We start from the raw sequence: 18,142 nt of genomic DNA, 5'->3' as shown, positions 1-18,142 counted from the left end.
GCATGGCTTAGGGGATCCGTATTCAATATCTATAGCCTATTCTTTGTTATTCTCAAATAAAGTGAAAAGCATATATTCAGTTCATGCATTTGTATTTTGATCAGGTTATGCAAATAATTACTAGGTTGTTTAACTCAATTCTGCATGCTGTTTGTGATAATAAAAAAACCTAACACCTAATAAGGTTTAATATTTACAAAAGAAACCGTTGCAAAAAAACTGTAAATTGTTGACATAGGCAGAGAATAGGTTGTGACAGTGGCTTTGGTCATCTGGCAAACAGTACAGATTGTAGTTTACTTCGACAAAATGTCTGTCTGTGCACTGTAAACTCCTCCCTGCACCCCGTGCCTATGAACTGACAGGTTTCTGATGCGCTCGAGGTGGAACACGGGCGCTCTACTTTTTGCAACGCACTGTTTTATCTCTGCGGAAGAATACTTTAAAACACACGGGCCTGTCTCTTTGTTGACGCTGGAGAAATTGCGGTTATTTTTGAGACGGCGCTCCTCATTGGCTACAGTGGACCTGCAATATTCTGTTCACTGTACGAACGCCTAAGATTGGCTACGTTGGATCTGCAATGCGTCAAGCAATGGCGCCTAATGTTACCTGAGTAATTTTGGAAAACGATGTGGCCGGACAGTCTACATTGTAACACAGAGTATTTTTGCAATACTGTAATAATTGCTTACGACAAGACGTTTCTTTCAGTCTTTCTAGTTTCTAAAAATGTTTCCTCACCTGGCAAGGGCTCGATTTGAGTTTTTCGGGAGGAGTGGTTGTGATAGGCGATTGGTCACCGCAAACATACACGGAACATGTAGTCGCGGAATTTAAAATGACAGGGGTATCGATGAAGGAATAGAGAATTACAATATTAGAAAGCCTGTACTGATTTCAAGTCTATTTTGTAAATTAGACCAGTAATGGATACAAAAACAAGATTTATTGTGGCTAAACAAACTGTTTAATAGTAATTATGATTGATTTTAGACAATCTCGCAGCCTGCAACAATCAATGGACTGACAAACCATTAACGATGAGTCCCAACCATATTCACGCTTTAATCAGTCTATGGAAGTGACTGATTGATTCATGCTCAAAGATGAATAGGCTAAACTAAATCATAAAATGTGCATTCAAGATAACATGATGTAGCCTAAAATTACAGCTACTACCTCCAACAAACCACAATCGCTTCCGAGGTGACGTCATATTTAGGCGTCTGTTTACACGCAGAAGAGAACAACATGGCTCTATTTCCAGTTTTTGCAGGATTATCAAATACAAAACCTGAGAATGCACCTAAAGGTAATACCACAAATGTTTATTTATGTTTAGTGGATGTGTGAACCAGCTAGCCCTCTTTCTGTGACGGTCTGGGACTTCGAAAGAGAGATCTTGTGAAAGTAAACTCAAGTGCAACGTTTCTGTCTTCGACAGAACACATTAAAAGAGCTGTCTGTCAGCTAGTGGTAGTCAGTTTGCTAGTTTCTCTAGCTTGTTAGCTAAATATTTTACTACAGCTAGCTAAGTGTCTTTGCCATCGGTAAAACACAGTCTGCTCGTAACATAGCTAACTAACATCCCCCAAAAATGCATTCATAGCTATAATTTAATTACTCAAATGATGTAGCCAGGTAAATTATTATGATAAACAATTTGCCTACACGCACTCACTGTAAGTCAGCAGTGCATTGGCCGCTCGGGCCCTCACCATAAACTAATTATAACCAAAAAGGTGTGTTAGCTATATCATGTCTTCACAAAATTAAACCCTAAACCCATGGACACAGTGCGAGAACTAATTGCGATTGATTAGACATGCCTCTTATCTCTCTCAGAACTAGAATGGCTGAGCAATCAACGTTTTTGCACCGACAACGCTCTTTCTGTCCTCCAGCTAGCCACTGAGTAAGCCAACGAGACACAACTAGCAGAAACGAGGTGTTGTGTTATTATCATAAAAGTCTTTAATAATTATTCAATTATTTCCCTTTCACTGTGACAGAATAGTATTTCATGCTCCATTGTACAGCAGACAGGATAAGGCATTCCGCCCCTTTTGAGAAGCACTGGTTTTATTGAGTGGCTTTGAATGTTATTGCACAGTCTTGTTGTTATTACACAATGATATATCTCGTACTTTTGTGGGATGATATGATCTGAGCATTGACACCGTTGTTGGTAGTTTCACCCAAAAGTCAACGGCTTGTGGTATTTGTACTTAAATGTTTACTTCTAACATTTCTGAACATACTTTTTACAACAGATAGAGAGGATAAGAATTACGTCCCATCCAAGAAGAAGAAAAAGAAGGAGAATAAAAAGAAGAAGCACAAGAAGAAGAGTGGATAACCCTCCACAGCAAGCAGTGGCTCAGATTCAGATACTATCTACCCCAGTGATCTCCTGAAAAATTTTGAGAGCACTCCTCCCAGGTATGACCTCACTCCCTTTGTTCCCAGTGAGACCCAGTCACTCAGGTGTACATGCTCTGGTAGGGATTTCAGGACTGGGCTCAAATGTTGAAGTATCTCAGAGTAGGAGTACTGATATAGGATCAGTTGGACAGGGGGTGAACTGTTCCTAGACCAGCACTCCTACCCTAGGATGCTTTTTTAATACTTGCCCATGTCTGGTAATACTGTACTAGTTGCTGCTGGGTAGGAGTAAGATTTAGTGTCTGTGGCTCAGTGCGTTATGGGAGGTCTACTCTGGGTGTCTAGGCTGACTGCCAGTTGAAGGAGCTCTTCTTGACAGACTTTGAACTCAACTACGACACACACACACATACATACACCTGTCTCTATGCCTCTCTCTCAAGGACTGTCTCCTAAACACGAGACTTGTATAACTAATCTTTGAAGCCACAGTTAAATTAGCCTAATGTTAGGATTATGTTTTGGATCTGTACTGTACTACTAATGTTTTACAACTCATCTGTACTGTACTATCAATGTTTTCTGATTTACAGTAGACCATTATATTTTAGGTCTGTACTCTGCTCTATCAATGTTTAACGATTATGTCTCTTTAATGAAAACTTCTGTTATGGTTGTTTGAGTTAGCACCACTAGCCCTAATATTGTATTTTTATCAAATCATGAAAATGCTAACTTGCTACATGTCACTCAACCCTTCTTTAGAGGTCTATACTCTGCATTGATCCTGACGGTGTTGTTCTTTCTGTCTGTAGTGAGGAGGCGCAGTGTCAGGTGGAAGGGTATTTTGTGTGGCTGGACGACCTCCAGACCCTCACGGATTGGCCCTTCTGCGTGGACAGGAGAGCAGACTGCGCCAACTGGGAGTACAGATCGCTCTACAGAGGAGACATCGCTAGGTAGGTAACCTCCCTTCCCCCACCACTGCACCACCTTCCACCCTCCGCCTCCCCCTTCACTCCCCCCTCCAGCACCCCTTATCTCTGCACCACTACTGCCATCTCAGCTCTGGTGTAGCCGCCCATCAGCCGTCATCCGCCCACTCTTACCCTGTCCATGCTACTGAGCTGAACAGAGCTGAGCCAAGCTAAACTATACTGCACTGGCCTGGCATAGAAAATATCTGAGCCAGCACAGTCTGGTTCAGGTTGGCACAATAGTGTGAAAAGGGTATCTGCTGGCCAGCAGTGTTTAGTTAACCCCCCTCCCCAGCCTGGTTCTGCTCCCAACTCAAGGTCATTCAGAGAGGGAGTCAGTCAGCTCCAGCTGCAGGTGCCAGAGCCTCCATTACAGTACCAGGGGGTGATAATAAAAGCTGCACTGAGAGTTTTGGGTCTGCGGTCCTGCAGTAATCCATATCTCACAGGCGGTTTTACTACTTCAGCCCTCTGCCTGCCTGCAGCCCACAGTCAGGGTGCGGAAATCAAAGCGTTCACCTGCTGTAAATTCCTTCCTTCCTGTCAGAGCACTTCTTAGATATAAACTCTCTATGCCCTAGTGAGTTTAATAATAGGATGTATGCTTGTGGAGGGGTATATAGAAAGGGCCTATAAAAGTCTACACCCCCCTTAACTTTTTTCACATTTTGTTGCGTTACAAAGTGGGATTGAAATAATAGATGTAATTGTAATTTCTTGTCATTGATCTACACCATAATGTCAAAGTGAAAAGAAAATTCTACAAATCTTTACAAATTAATACAAATGTATTAACTAAAATACAGTTGTTGCATACTGTAAGTATTCACCCCCTTTGTTTAGGCAAGCCTAAATTATTTCAGAAGTAAAATTTGGCTTAACAAATCACATAATACATCTTATGGACTCTGTGTGAAATAATAGGGGTTGACATGATTTTTGAATGACTACCCATTCTTCTGTCCCCCATACATACAACATCTGTAGGTACCTCAGTCAAATATTGAATTTCAAGCACAGATTCAAACAGACCAGAGAGCTTTTCGAGAGCCTCATAAAGAAGGGCAATGATTGGTAGATGGGTAACAATAACAAATCAGACATTGAATATATCTTTAAGCATGGGGCCATTGGTGATTTTAATAGCTACAGAGTTCATTGGCTTTGATAGGAGAAAACTGAGGATGCATCAACAACATTGTAGTGACTCCACAATAATGACCTAAATGACTGAAAAGTGAAAAGAAGAATATAAATATACAATGCCTTCAGAAAGTATTCATACCCCTTGACTTATTCCACATTTTGTTGTGTTACACCCTAAATTCAAAATAGATTCAATAGATTTGTTTCTCAACCATCTACACTTCACACATTACCCCATAATGACAAAGTGAAAACATGTTTTTGAGACATTTTTGCAAATGTATTGAAAATGAAATACATAAATATCTAATTTACATAAGTAGTCACACACCTTAGTCAATACTTTGTAGAAGCACCTTTGGCAGTGATTGCAGCTGTGAGTCCTTATGGGTACGTTTCTAAGAGCTTTCCACACCTGGATTGTGCAACATTTGCGCATTATTCTTTTCAAAATTCTTCAAGCTCTGCAAAATTGGTTGTTGATCATTGCTAGACAACCATTTTCAGGTCTTGCCATAGATTTTCAAGTAGATTTAAGTCAGAACTGTAACTCGGCCACTCAGGCACATTCACTGTCTTCTTGTTAAGCAACTCCAGTGTAGAATTGGCCTTGTATTTTAGTTTATTGTGAAGTGAGGTGAACTCTTCTCCCAGTGTCTGGTGGAAAGCAGACAACCAGATTTTACTCTAGGATTTTGCCTGTGCTTAGCTCCATTCTGTTTCTTTTTTATCCTGAAAAACTCCCCAGTCCTTAACGAATACAAGCATACCCATAACATGATGCAGCAATAAGTAATGTGTTGTATTGGATTTGCCCCAAACATAACGCTTTGTATTCAGGACAAAAAGTTAATTGCTTTACCACATTGTTTGCAGTATTACTTTAGTGCCTTGTTGCAAACAGGATGCATGTTTCCTTCATTTCACATCCTCAGTTTTCTCCTATCACAGCCATTAAACTCTGTAATTGTTTTAAAGTCACCATTGGTATCATGGTGAAATCCCTGAGCGGTTTCCTTCCTCTCTGGCAACTGCGTTAGGAGGATGCCTGTACAGTGAGGGAAAAAAGTATTTGATCCCCTGCTGATTTTGTACGTTTGCCCACTGACAAAGAAATGAACAGTCTAAAATTTTTAATGGTAGGTTTATTTGAACAGTGAGAGACAGAATAACAACAAAAAAATCCAGAAAAACACATGTCAACAATGTTATAAATTGATATGCATTTTTATGAGGGAAATAAGTATTTGACCCCCTCTCAATCAGAAAGATTTCTGGCTCCCAGGTGTCTTTTATACAGGTAACGAGCTGAGATTAGGAGCACACTCTTAAAGGGAGTGCTCCTAATCTCAGCGTGTTACCTGTATAAAAGACACCTGTCCACAGAAGCAATCAATCAATCAGATTCCAAACTCTCCACCATGGCCAAGACCAAAGAGCTCTCCAAGGATGTCAGGGACAGTATTGTAGATCTACACAAGGCTGGAATGGGCTACAAGACCATCGTCAAGCAGTTTGGTGAGAAGGTGACAACAGTTGGTGCGATTATTCGCAAATGGAAGTAACACAAAATAACTGTCAATTTCCCTCGGCCTGGGGCTCCAAGCAAGATCTCACCTCGTGGAGTTGCAATGATCATGAGAACGGTGAGGAATCAGCCCAGAACTACACGGGAGGATCTTGTCAATGATCTCAAGGCAGCTGGGACCATAGTCACCAAGAAAACAATTGGTAATACACTATGCCGTGAAGGACTGAAATCCTGCAGCGCCCGCAAGGTCCCCCTGCTCAAGAAAGCACATATACAGGCCCGTCTGAAGTTTGCCAATGAACATCTAAATGATTCAGAGGAGAACTGGGTGAAAGTGTTGTGGTCAGATGAGACCAAAATGGAGCTCTTTGGCATCAACTCAACTCGCCGTGTTTGGAGGAGGAGGAATGCTGCCTATGACCCCAAGAACACCATCCCCACCGTCAAACATGGAGGTGGAAACATTATGCTTTGGGGGTGTTTTTCTGCTAAGGGGACAGGACAACTTCACTGCATCAAAGGGACGATAGACGGGCCATGTACCATCAAATCTTGGGTGAGAACCTCCTTCCCTCAGCCAGGGCATTGAAAATGGGTCGTGGATGGGTATTCCAGCATGACAATGACCCAAAACACACGGCCAAGGCAACAAAGGAGTGGCTCAAGAAGAAGCACATTAAGGTCCTGGAGTGGCTTAGCCAGTCTCCAGACCTTAATCCCATAGAAAATATGTGGAGGGAGCTGAGGTTCGAGTTGCCAAATGTCAGCCTCGAAACCTTAATGACTTGGAGAAGATCTGCAAAGAGGAGTGGGACAAAATCCCTCCTGAGATGTGTGCAAACCTGGTGGCCAACTACAAGAAACGTCTGACCTCTGTGATTGCCAACAAGGGTTTTGCCAGCAAGTACTAAGTCATGTTTTGCAGAGGGGTCAAATACTTATTTCCCTCATTAAAATGCAAATCAATTTATAACATTTTTGACATGCGTTTTTCTGGATTTTGTTGTTGTTATTCTGTCTCTCACTGTTCAAATAAACCTACCATTAAAAGTATCTGATCATGTCTTTGTCAGTGGGCAAACGAACAAAATCAGCAGGGGATCAAATACTTTTTTCCCTCACTGTATGTGTGGGGTACAGAGATTAGGTTGTCATTCAAAAATCATGCTTAACACTATTATTGCACACAGAGTGATTCCATGCAACTTATTTTGTGACTTGTTAAGCAAATGTTTACTCCTGAACTTATTTAAGCTTGCCATAACAAAGTGGTTGAATACTTATTCACTCAAGACATTTCAGCTTTACATTTTTGATAAATTTGTAAAAATGTCAAAAAACATAATTCCACTTTGACAGTATGGGGTGGGTATTGTGTGGAGGCCAGTGACAATTATGTTTTTTGAATCCATTGTAAGTTCAGGCTGTAACACAATAAAATTTGGAAAAAGTCAAGGGGTTTGGATACTTTCTGAAGGCACTGTACATAATAAAACATATTCTAAAACATGCATATGTATGCAACAAGGCACTAAAGTAATGCTTCAAAAAAACACGGCAAAGGAATACACTTTTTGGCCTAAATGCAAAGCCTTATGTTTGGGGCAAATCCAACACAACACATCACTGAGTAACTGCGTGCTTATTTTCAAGCTTGGTGGTGGCTGCATCATGGTTAGGGTTGCAAAATTCCAGGAACTTTCAATAAATTCCCTGATTTTCCAGAAAAGTTCCAGGAATTTTGCAACCCTAATACCCTCCATGGTATGGAAATGCTTGACATCGGCAAAGACTAGGGAGTTTTTCAGGATGAAAATGGATGGAGCTAAGCACAGGCAAAATCCTAGAGGAAAACCTGCTTCAGTCTGCTTTACACCAGACACTGGTAGAGGAATTCACCTTTCAGCAGGACAATAACCTACAACACAAAGCCAAATCTACACTGGAGTTGCTTACCAAGGAAACAGTGAATGTTCCTGAGTGGCCAAGTTACAGTTTTGACTTAAATCTGCTTGAAAATCTATGGCAAGACTTGAAAATTGCTGTCTAGCCATGAACCCCAACACCTTGACAGAGCTTGAAGAATTTTGAAAAGCATAATGGGCAAATATTGTACAATACAGGTGTGCAAAGCTCTTATAAGATTAACCCAAGAAGACTCACAGCTGTAATCGCTGCCAAAGGTGTTTCTAACATGTATCGACTCAGGTGGTTAAATACTTATCTAATCAAGGTACAGTATATCAGGGTTTTATTTTTCATTCATCTTTAATCCACTTTGACATTTAGAGTATTTCGTGTAGGTCGTTGACAAATTACAATTAAATCCATTTTAATCCCACTTTGTAACACAATAAAATGTGAAGTAATCCAAGGGGGTGTAGATTTTCTATAGGCACTGTATTATTGCCACACCCCTTTACTTTTTCCACATTACAGCCTTATTCTAAAATGGATGAAAGAAAAACATTTCCTCATCAATCTACACACAATACCCCATATTGACAAAGCGAAAAGAGGTTTTTAAGTTTTTGCACATTTAAAAAGAACTGAAATACCATATTTACATAAATATTCAGACCCTTTGCTATGAGACTCGAAATTGAGCGCAGGTGCATCCTGTTTCCATTGATCAGCCTTGAGATGTTTCTACAACTTGATTGGAGTCCACATGTGGTCAATTCAATTGATTTGAAAAGTCACACACCTGTCTATATAAGGTCCCACAGTTGACAGTGCATGTCAGAGGAAAAACCAAGCCATGAGGTCAAAGTAATTGTCCGTAGAGCTCAGAGACAGGATTGTGTCGAGGTACAGGTCTGGGGAAGGGTACCAAAAAAAGTATGCTGCATTGAAGGTCCCCAAGAACACAGTGGACTCCATCATTCTTAAATGGAAGAAGTTTGGAACCACCAAGACTCTTCCTAGAGCTGGCCGCCCGGCCAAACTGAGCAATTGGGGGAGAAAGGCCTTGGTCAGGGAGGTGACCAAGAACCCGATGGTCACTCTGACAGAGCTCCAGAGTTCCTCTGTGGAGATGACAGAACCTTCCAGAAGGACAACCATCTCTGCAGCACTCCACCAATCAGGCCTTTATGGTAGAGTGGCCAGACGGAAGCCACTCCTCAGTAAAAGGCACATGACAGCCCACTTGGAGTTTGCCAAAAGGCACCTAAAGGACTCTCAGACCGTGAGAAACAAGATTCTCTGGGTTAATGAAACCAAGATTGAACTCTTTGGCCTGAATGCCAAGCGTCACGTCTGGAGGAAACCTGTTACCATCCCTACGGTGAAGCATGGTGGTGGCAGCATCATGCTGTGGGGATGTTTTTCAGCTGCAGGGACTGGGACACTAGTCAGAGCATTCTCCAGAGCGCTCAGGACCTCCGACTGTGGCGAAGGTTAATCTTCCAACAGGACAACGACCCTAAGCACACAGCCAAGACAACGCAGGAGTGGCTTCGGACAAGTGTCTGAATGTCCTAGAGTGGCCCAGCCAGAACACACTGAACTTTTTTATAAACTGCTCAAGGGCAACAAATGGAGCTCCTGTCACAAGTCCAGTTGATGTCGTTTTTAATGTGTTGTCGAAGTGGCATCTGTAACTTAAGAGACCTGCAATCAATACCTGCTAATACACTCACTCACTCACTCACTCACAGCAAGCTAAGAGAAATGTGATCAATATAGCCAATGATTGGAGGGGTGTTTGGTGTATTGCTACAGGGGGACTTAGGTATTCCCTTTTGGACAAGGTCAGGTGATGCAGACACTTTATTTCTCCCTATTTGTCCTCCCTTACTGAGCTGCACCCCTTTCACAACTCTCTCAACACAACCATTTCTCAAGACATTCCATTACTGTTTTTCTTTACAGGGATTTTACATGTGACTAATTATTGTAATGTCTTTCAAGGTACAAGAGGAAAGGCTGTTCGTCTCTGGGTTTGGACCCGCGATCTCAGGCTGTGAGCTGGTCTGAGTCCGTCCCATAGAAGAAGAGAGTAGAGGAGACAGGAGACAGTGACCCTACCGCTACTTCTCCCTCACCGTCCACCAGCTGCTGTGGTCTGTGGGAAAACCCACGCTGCCTGGACCAGGCCTCCTGGGTCAACCACCTGGGGGTGGATGACTCCTCCACCTCCCTGTGGCTTCAGGGGAAGGGGAAGGCGGAGCAGGGCAAGGCAGTGGAACAACCCTCTACTCCCAGAGTCAATGCTGCCGCCCTGCTGGCTGAACGGTTGGAGGACTTCAACAGGAGGCTGAGGGAAACCCCCACAGACACACAGACCTGGCTGCAGTTTGTCCACTTCCAGGTACGGTATTCAATGTTAAAACCCCACAATTATACACCACACCAATCAGTGTCATCACATCACATGAGATTTCACTAGGATTTCACAAGAGTTTGCTGGCCATTTCACCAGGTCAGGAAAAACTCCAGTCCTTGGCCTGTATCTTGATACAGAAAACATCACATGATTAATTATGTACTAGCTACTATCATTACTGTTAAATTATAATAACTTCCCGATCTGTATTACAGGACGAGGTGGCGAGTACCACCGGGGTGTTTGGTGACATCTCTGAGAACGAGACAGAGCGCCGGAAGAGGTCAGTGAGGGCCACGCTGGAGAAGAAGGTAGCCATTTTGGATCGAGCGGTCGACAGTATCCCCAGGTCTGTGGAGCTGAAGCTGGAGCGACTGCGTCTGTGCAGGGAGCTGTGGGAGCCGGCAGCCCTGTTGAAGGAGTGGAAGAAACTGGTGTTCCTGCACCCCAACAGCGCCCCTCTGTGGAGGAAGTACCTGCTGTTTGTGCAGAGCCACTTCAGCACCTTCTCTGTGTCAAAGGTCAATGCGGTGTACGGGAAGTGTCTGAGCACGCTGGCGGCAGTGCAGGATGGGAGCATGTTGTCTCACCGGGCGCTGCCGAGCACTGATGAACACATGCTGGGTAATGGTCCAAGCCACATACAATATACGCTACATATTATTATGTTTTCAATTCAATTTTGCATGAATAACTTATAACATATTAAAGGTAGACTCAGCGATATGACGTCGATGCAGAAAGTAAATGGCATAATGGGTTGGAGTTGGAGGGCAACGCTCAACTTTGCTGTTTTGGTGCTCTGGCTACAACACTGTGAACAGCGTGAAGCGAACCCGTGCACATACGCAGATACTGTGTGTGACTGTGTGAGAGCGAAGTCTTGCATCTTGCTCATCTCAATATCTGCGGTGCTGCTCGTGGCAACGTAATTTTTCACTCACTGCCTGCTCTGTCGTCATGATACTGTACATTCAAGCCTGTTCTATTTGGTCAAGTATTTTTTCTTCTTTTTTAAAATCCTTCATTCGCACAGGGCTGTACTGTAGAGGGGCTGACACTTTAGATGTAAATATTCGTAGAGGCGAGCAGAGAGCGAGCATTATGGTTCAGGTTTCTCCTTGTCAGTATGTTATGTGCTGCTGTATTGAACTGTTTGTGGTTTGGACTGTGACTGTCACCGTGAGAGTGGAAGAGAAGAGTTGATGAGTTGTCATTCTGTGGGAAGAGAAAGGTGCCATTGTCTCTAATATCATGTTATAGGGATGATTTAGATGGTCTAGACATGGAGGGAGGGATTGAGAGCTATTTCATTATTCTACTGTGGGCAGCTAATAGATTAATAGTGTGTGTTTGTGTTTATGTATCTTTCAACTCCTTTCAGAAGCCTTTGGTATGGATTTGATGAGCTTGTAATCTCTCGTGATAGACTAAATTGAGTTAGCTGGCTAGCTAGCTCCATTATTGTGGTTATATGTGTATCATGATGTCATCACCAGATGTCCATGGGTGTGGCAGATCGTTCAGTAGGCAAACATTGTGGAATGGTGCAGATGGATATGTCATAAATAGAACTGACATGATTCCTTCTACATGACTGACAAATATATCTGTTTTACACAGGACATTTCTATCTGCAACATCCTGTAACATGTTTCCCCCTCCTGAAAAGACCCCTAAACAGGTTTGTGCTGTGTCATGTTTCTGACCATTGACAGGACAGGAGATAAGGACCAGAGGAAAGGGAGGGAGAAGGAGAGATGAGATAGGGAGTGGGAGAAGGAGAGGCAGAAAGAGGGAGGATAATGGATATCCAGTGTCCATGCTGCTGAGCCATGATATGAGTACTGCAGCGATGGCCTAGCCTCCTGGCCCTCTGGCAGCTGCCCCTCAATTTGTCTAATGAAACTATTATCTAGTTTGGCTGGCCAGTGGGCAGTCTGGGTAGGGCTGCTACTGGGCTAAACCAGGAACTATCCTGTCAGGGCTTTAGCCTGCTGAACAATGATAAGGATGGGATGCACTCCAGGAACAATTCAAGTAAACATTTTTATTTTCTTTATGAAAAATGATAAGATTTAAACTAACAGAAACAGAAGCCAGTGCAACAGAAACAGAAGCCAGTGCTCGATATTCTTTAGCCTACTGAAACCGTTTGTCTGTCTACCACAGCTAACTGTTATTACAACAATGACTGGGTATGTAAGGGTGGAATAACATTATTTGGATTTGATGTTATCCAGTGATGCCTCGCTTATTCAAATCACCTGGAATTTTGTTTAACATACTGGGACTATTTGGGTTCATAGATCACCTGCTGCAACTCATAGAAAGTAGGCTAGCTGTTTCAGGTTCAACAAATGGATGTAATCACTTGTGGAATCTTTGGTATTCTCAACTCGACTTCATAGGTACAGAAAGCTATTTTATTTGAGTGATTCTCTTGTTATAATATGATGGTCACAGACTCCCTCTTGTGGTTGGATAGTACATATTCTAGCGTTTCTGCAGCTGCACTGTGGACAGATCAAACAGTGTGGGAGATCTAAGCATGGAATAAGCAGCATGTGCTAAAACTGGACGATAGCCTCTGCTTACATACGAATGCTGGGCATATATCTACACCAGGCTCCTTGCATTCCTCTGAGGGAGACTGTCAGTCTCTTTGACTGTTTGTTTCCTTTTAGAATATGCTGATGGTTTCTGTACTGGCAGTACAAGGCAGGTAGCCTGGTACCAGATCTGTTTGTGCATTGTCATGCCAATGATCATAGAAGTTGGGCAAGACAGTACAAACAGATTTGGGACCAGGCTACAAGGCAGAGTAATGAAAACCCCAACTTGTAGGGAACATCTGCAGGAGACGGCAGCATTAATTATAACTTGATAATGATTTAATGAATAATGAAGATGCCTGTGAGGAACAATAAAAAGATTTTGAGAAGCTGCCATTTCATGTGACCTCAGGGATGTGTACCTTTAATTCGCCTGCTGAATTTTTCATTCAGGGAAGATTAGCTATCTGTTATTACTTTTCAAACTTTCTTTCCGCCATCCCTCACTCTCACTTTCTTTTCCTCATCCTACTTAGTTTTTTCTTCACTCATAGTCTGAGGATATATTAATCCTTAAAAGCTCATACTAAACTAATGCACCTGTGCTGGTTCTAATAGGTGGAATTGAAGTGGGTGCTTTGTGTGACGGCCTGGCAAGAGTCAAAAGGCCTCCTGTGGGGCAGGGATTTTTTAAAAAGTAAGACAAGATGGACAACACAGAGGGAAGACACTTGGCAACAGCACAGATGCATCAGCAGACAGACAGTGGAAACAAAGCACTTCACGACAAGAGAGACATCACCAGGGAGACCTATGACAACAAAAAGCTACATGGCACAAACAACGTTAAGGGCAGACAACAGCACGATGGAAAAAGACTGTCACACCACAATACAAGCTACATAGCCCTACTGAACAGACAAATAGACAGACAGCACCAACAAATAATGGCAGCGCAAGCGGACAGACAGAAAACAGACACCACAATCAACAGCGTAGGTTATTGGCTCGCATAACAGCTACATGTGTCCGTGAGAATGTCCATGATTGAGTCCTTGAAAGCTGAGACGGGACAAAACTTTCCAGCTTTAGCATTTTTTGCAGATAATTCCAGTCGCTAACTGCAGCGAACTGAAAAGAGGAACGACCCAGGGATGTGTTTGCTTTGGGGACTTTTAACAGAATGTGGCAGATCGGGTACTGTATGTAGAGGATGATGGTTGCAATAGGTATCTCAGGTAGGGGGGAGTGAGGCCTAAGAGGGTTTTGTAAATGAGTATCAACCAGTGGATTTTGTGTCTAGTATAAAGAGATGGCCAGTTTACAGAGGAGTGCAGTGATGTGTCCTATAAGGACGTTATTTTCAGATCGGCAGGTAAGGGTGCACTTGAGCGGCTAGATGTTCTGTACCATTCTGCCATCCGATTTGCAATGGCAGAATGGTTCAGAACATCTAGCCGCTCAAGTGCACTCTTACCCGCCGATCTGAAAATAACGTCTCCATTATCTAACATGGGTAGGGTGGTCATCTGAATCAGGGTTAGTTTGGCAGATGGGCGAAGGAGGAGCGATTACAATACAGAAAACCAAGCCTAGATTAGATGGCCTGATTTAATGATGTGGTATTGTATGTCCTCTCTCTCTCTCTCTCTCGCTCTCTCTCTATCTATTTCTTTATCTCTGCAGCCATCTTCCTCCAGAAGTGTCATTTCCTCAGGCAGGCAGGCCACTCAGAAAAGGCTGTGTGCCTGTTCCAGGGCCTGCTGGACTTCACCTTCTTCAAGCCAGACACTGTCAAGGACCTACCCACCAGACAACAGGTAGAGACACACACACACACACACACACACACACACACACACACACACAGTCATTCCCCCATGTACCTCTGAAAATAACACACATGTTCAAACACATGCACACATACAGCTGGTTGCTCTCCAGAATAGATTGATGATGAATTGGGGGTCTGTGTTACTGTATTGGCTGTTTATCCAGAGCCAGTGCACCAGTGGGATGTGTTTACCTTAGACTAGGGCTGTGTGTTTTCCGTCACGGGCATTAAAGCAGTGCTGGGGACCCATCCAGAGAGTGCCCTTCAGCCTATGGTCTGGGCCTTGTCACTTTACTTTATGCTCTACATGGAAACTTTGCTAAGGGGGCATTTAAAATGCATGGCCAGCTTTTAATAGAGGCTTTTTTCCAGCAGTGGTGCATTCTAATTCCTATCTAACTGAGCCCTGGCTTTCTCAGCCAAATCCATTTCTGCTGAGTGAAAGGTAGAAGAAGGAATATTACCCTTTTTAAGTACAGGGAGAGAGAGGTCTCCCTTTCCTCTGTGTGTTTATACTGACAACTAGCTGGCCAAATAGAGATGTACAATAGAAATCATTTTGAGAGGTTTCATATTCATGGAATATTGAAGCATGGAATACGAATGAGTGTTTAATAACTTAGCTAGTATAAATGCAGAATTATGAACCATGTTGCTTGTATCACCCTTGCGATCCTCAGAAGGATGTGTCTGGGCACTGAGCTTCTGCTCACTGTGGCTTCTGTCTCGCTCTGTGTGTGTGTGTGTGTGGGGGAGAGCGAGAGAATGAATAATGGCCTGTTTGCAGTGGCTCACAGCTCACTCTCCCCCCAGGACATGTTGCTGTGTGTGTCTGTATGGTAAACACAGCATTAACTGTTTTAATTGATCAGAGATCCTTTAACACTACGTCTCTGTTCCAAGGTCCATACTACCAATTAGAATGAAGCAACATGTAGCCTATTAGGCATGCATTGAAAGTGGTATGCTAGTGTGGATATTGGAACATAGTCTAGGTCAATTGAGCTTTGTATTGTTAAAATGTAACACCATATAGGATCTAGTGATATTTCTCTACCAGATTTGGAATTACTGATACCCAAAGCCCCATGTTCAGAGCCTGTCTTTTTTGTCTCAGAGACAGTGAGATTTAATAAGAATATTAATGGGTTCGATCCCAACGCTGCCACCAAACGTAAGATGGCTACAGTGCATTCAGAAAGTATTCAGACCCCTTGACTTTTTCAACATTTTGTTAGGTTACAGCTTATTCTAAAATTGATTAAATAATTTTTTCCCTCATCAATCTATACACAATACACTAGAATGACAAATCGAAAAAAGGTTTTTAGAAATTGTTGCAAATGTTAAAGAAAATATTTTAAAAAATACCTTATTTACGTAAGTATTCAGACCCTTTGCTATGAGAATCGAAATTGAGCTCAGGTGCATCCTGTTTCCATTGATCATCCTTGAGATGTTTCTACAACTTGATTGGAGTCCACCTGTGGTCAATTCAATTGATTGGACATGATTTGGAAAGGCACATACCTGTCTATACAAGGTCCCACAGTTGACAGTGCAGGTCAGAGCAAAAACCAAGCCATGAGGTCGACAAAATTGTTTGTAGAGCTCCGAGACAGGATTGTGTCGAGGCACAGATCTGGGGAAGGGTACCAAAACATTTCTGAAGCATTGATGGTCCCCAAGAACACAGTGGCCTCCATCATTCTTAAATGGAAGAAGTTTGGAACCACCAAGACTCTTCCTAGAGCTGGCCGCCCGGCCAAACTGAGCAATCAGGGGAGAAGGGCCTTGGTCAGGGAGGTGACCAAGAACCTGATGGTCACTCTGACATAGCTCCAGAGTGGAGATGGCAGAACCTTCCAGAAGGACAGCCATCTCTGCAGCACTCCACCAATCAGGCCTTTATGGTGCCCTGACGGAGACACTCCACAGTAAAAGGCACATGCCAGCCCGCTTGGAGTTTGCCAAAAGGCACCTAAAGGACTCTCAGACCATGAGAAACAAGATTCTCTGGTCTGATGAAACCAATATTGAACACTTTGGCCTGAATGCCAAGCGTCACGTCTGGAGGAAACCTGGCACAATCCCTACGGTGAAACGTGGTGGTGGTGGCAGCATCATGCTGTGGGGATGTTTTTCAGTGGCAGAGACTGGGAGACTAGTCAGGATCGAGGGAAAGATGAACGGAGCAAAGTACAGAGAGATCCTTGATGAAAACCTGCTCCAGAGTGCTCAGGATCTCAGACTGGGGCGAAGGTTCACCTTCCAACAGGACAACGACCCTAAGCACACAGCCAAGACAATGCAAGAATGGCTTCGGGTCTCTGAATGTCCTTGAGGGGCACAGCCAGAGACCGGACTTGAACCCGATCAAACATCTTTGGAGAGACCTGAAAATAGCTGTGCAGCGAAGCTCCCCATCCAACCTGACAGAGCTTGATCTACTGAGAAGAATGGGAGAAACTCCCCAAATACAGGTCTGCCAAGCTTGTAGCGTCATACTCAAGAAGACTCGGGGCTAATTGCTGCCAAAGGTGCTTCAACAAAGTACTCAGTAAAGGGTCTGAATAGTTATGTAAATGTGATATTATTATTTTTTTATTTGATACATTTGCAAATATTTCTAAAAACCTGTTTTTGCTTCGTCAATATGGGGTATTGTGTTGTAGATTGGCATCAGCATGCTTCAGTTCGGCCAGTGGTTAGCCAAAGTCATCTAGGTTGACCCGAACGAACGAATGTGCTCGAATTGTATCTGCATGGCTGGGGAATTAGTCTACTAGTTTATCAAGCCTGGTATTTTTTTATACAACTTTTCACATAACACACATTACCTGCCGTTGTTGATGAAGCCGTCTGTGTCATCAGGGCAGTAAAGACCTTCGCTTGAAAAATGAGAGAAAAGCGACAATAGTACTGTTTGTCCATTTTGAGACGCCGTAGCCAGTATACACTTCCTCAAAACAGTCAGAATTAATCTAAGATAACTCAAGAAATGTGTCATTAATTTTGATGTTTTTGCCAAGGAGATCTTAGTCGCGCAATTTTATATCTAACTAAGATGTTTGATGCAGTATTTCTCAATGAAAGAATGTGCATGAAAACGAGTAATCTCTCGTTGAATGACAACAAAGAATCCCTACAGTTGACCAATCACTGACGAAGGGGCGTAGACTTCGGCTGGCCTGGAGAAAAAAATGTGTTTGCCCGAACATCCAAAAAAACCCTTACTGAAGTCCAAAACTAACAAAAACGTCACAAAATGTCGTTATAAAATATGCACAAACTCTTCCAAACTGTTTCGGCTGGGAAGCATGCGGACGCCTTTACTGCCCTGATGACACAGACGGCTTCATCAACAACGGCAGGTAATGT

At 43.0% G+C, this 18,142-nt stretch overlaps 1 pseudogene; it reads left to right on the top strand.

Annotated features, from left to right (window-relative positions):
* Positions 1 to 2,362: 2,362 nt before the first annotated feature.
* LOC123481867 lies at positions 2,363 to 15,462 on the top strand (annotated as a pseudogene).
* The last annotated feature ends 2,680 nt before the right edge of the window (positions 15,463 to 18,142 follow it).

The sequence above is a fragment of the Coregonus clupeaformis genome, chromosome 25 (assembly GCF_020615455.1).
Source record: "Coregonus clupeaformis isolate EN_2021a chromosome 25, ASM2061545v1, whole genome shotgun sequence".
Classification (NCBI taxonomy): Eukaryota; Metazoa; Chordata; class Actinopteri; order Salmoniformes; family Salmonidae; genus Coregonus; species Coregonus clupeaformis.
The sequence above is the reverse complement of the archived record's forward strand: the minus strand, read 5'-3'. Positions and strand labels throughout refer to the sequence as shown.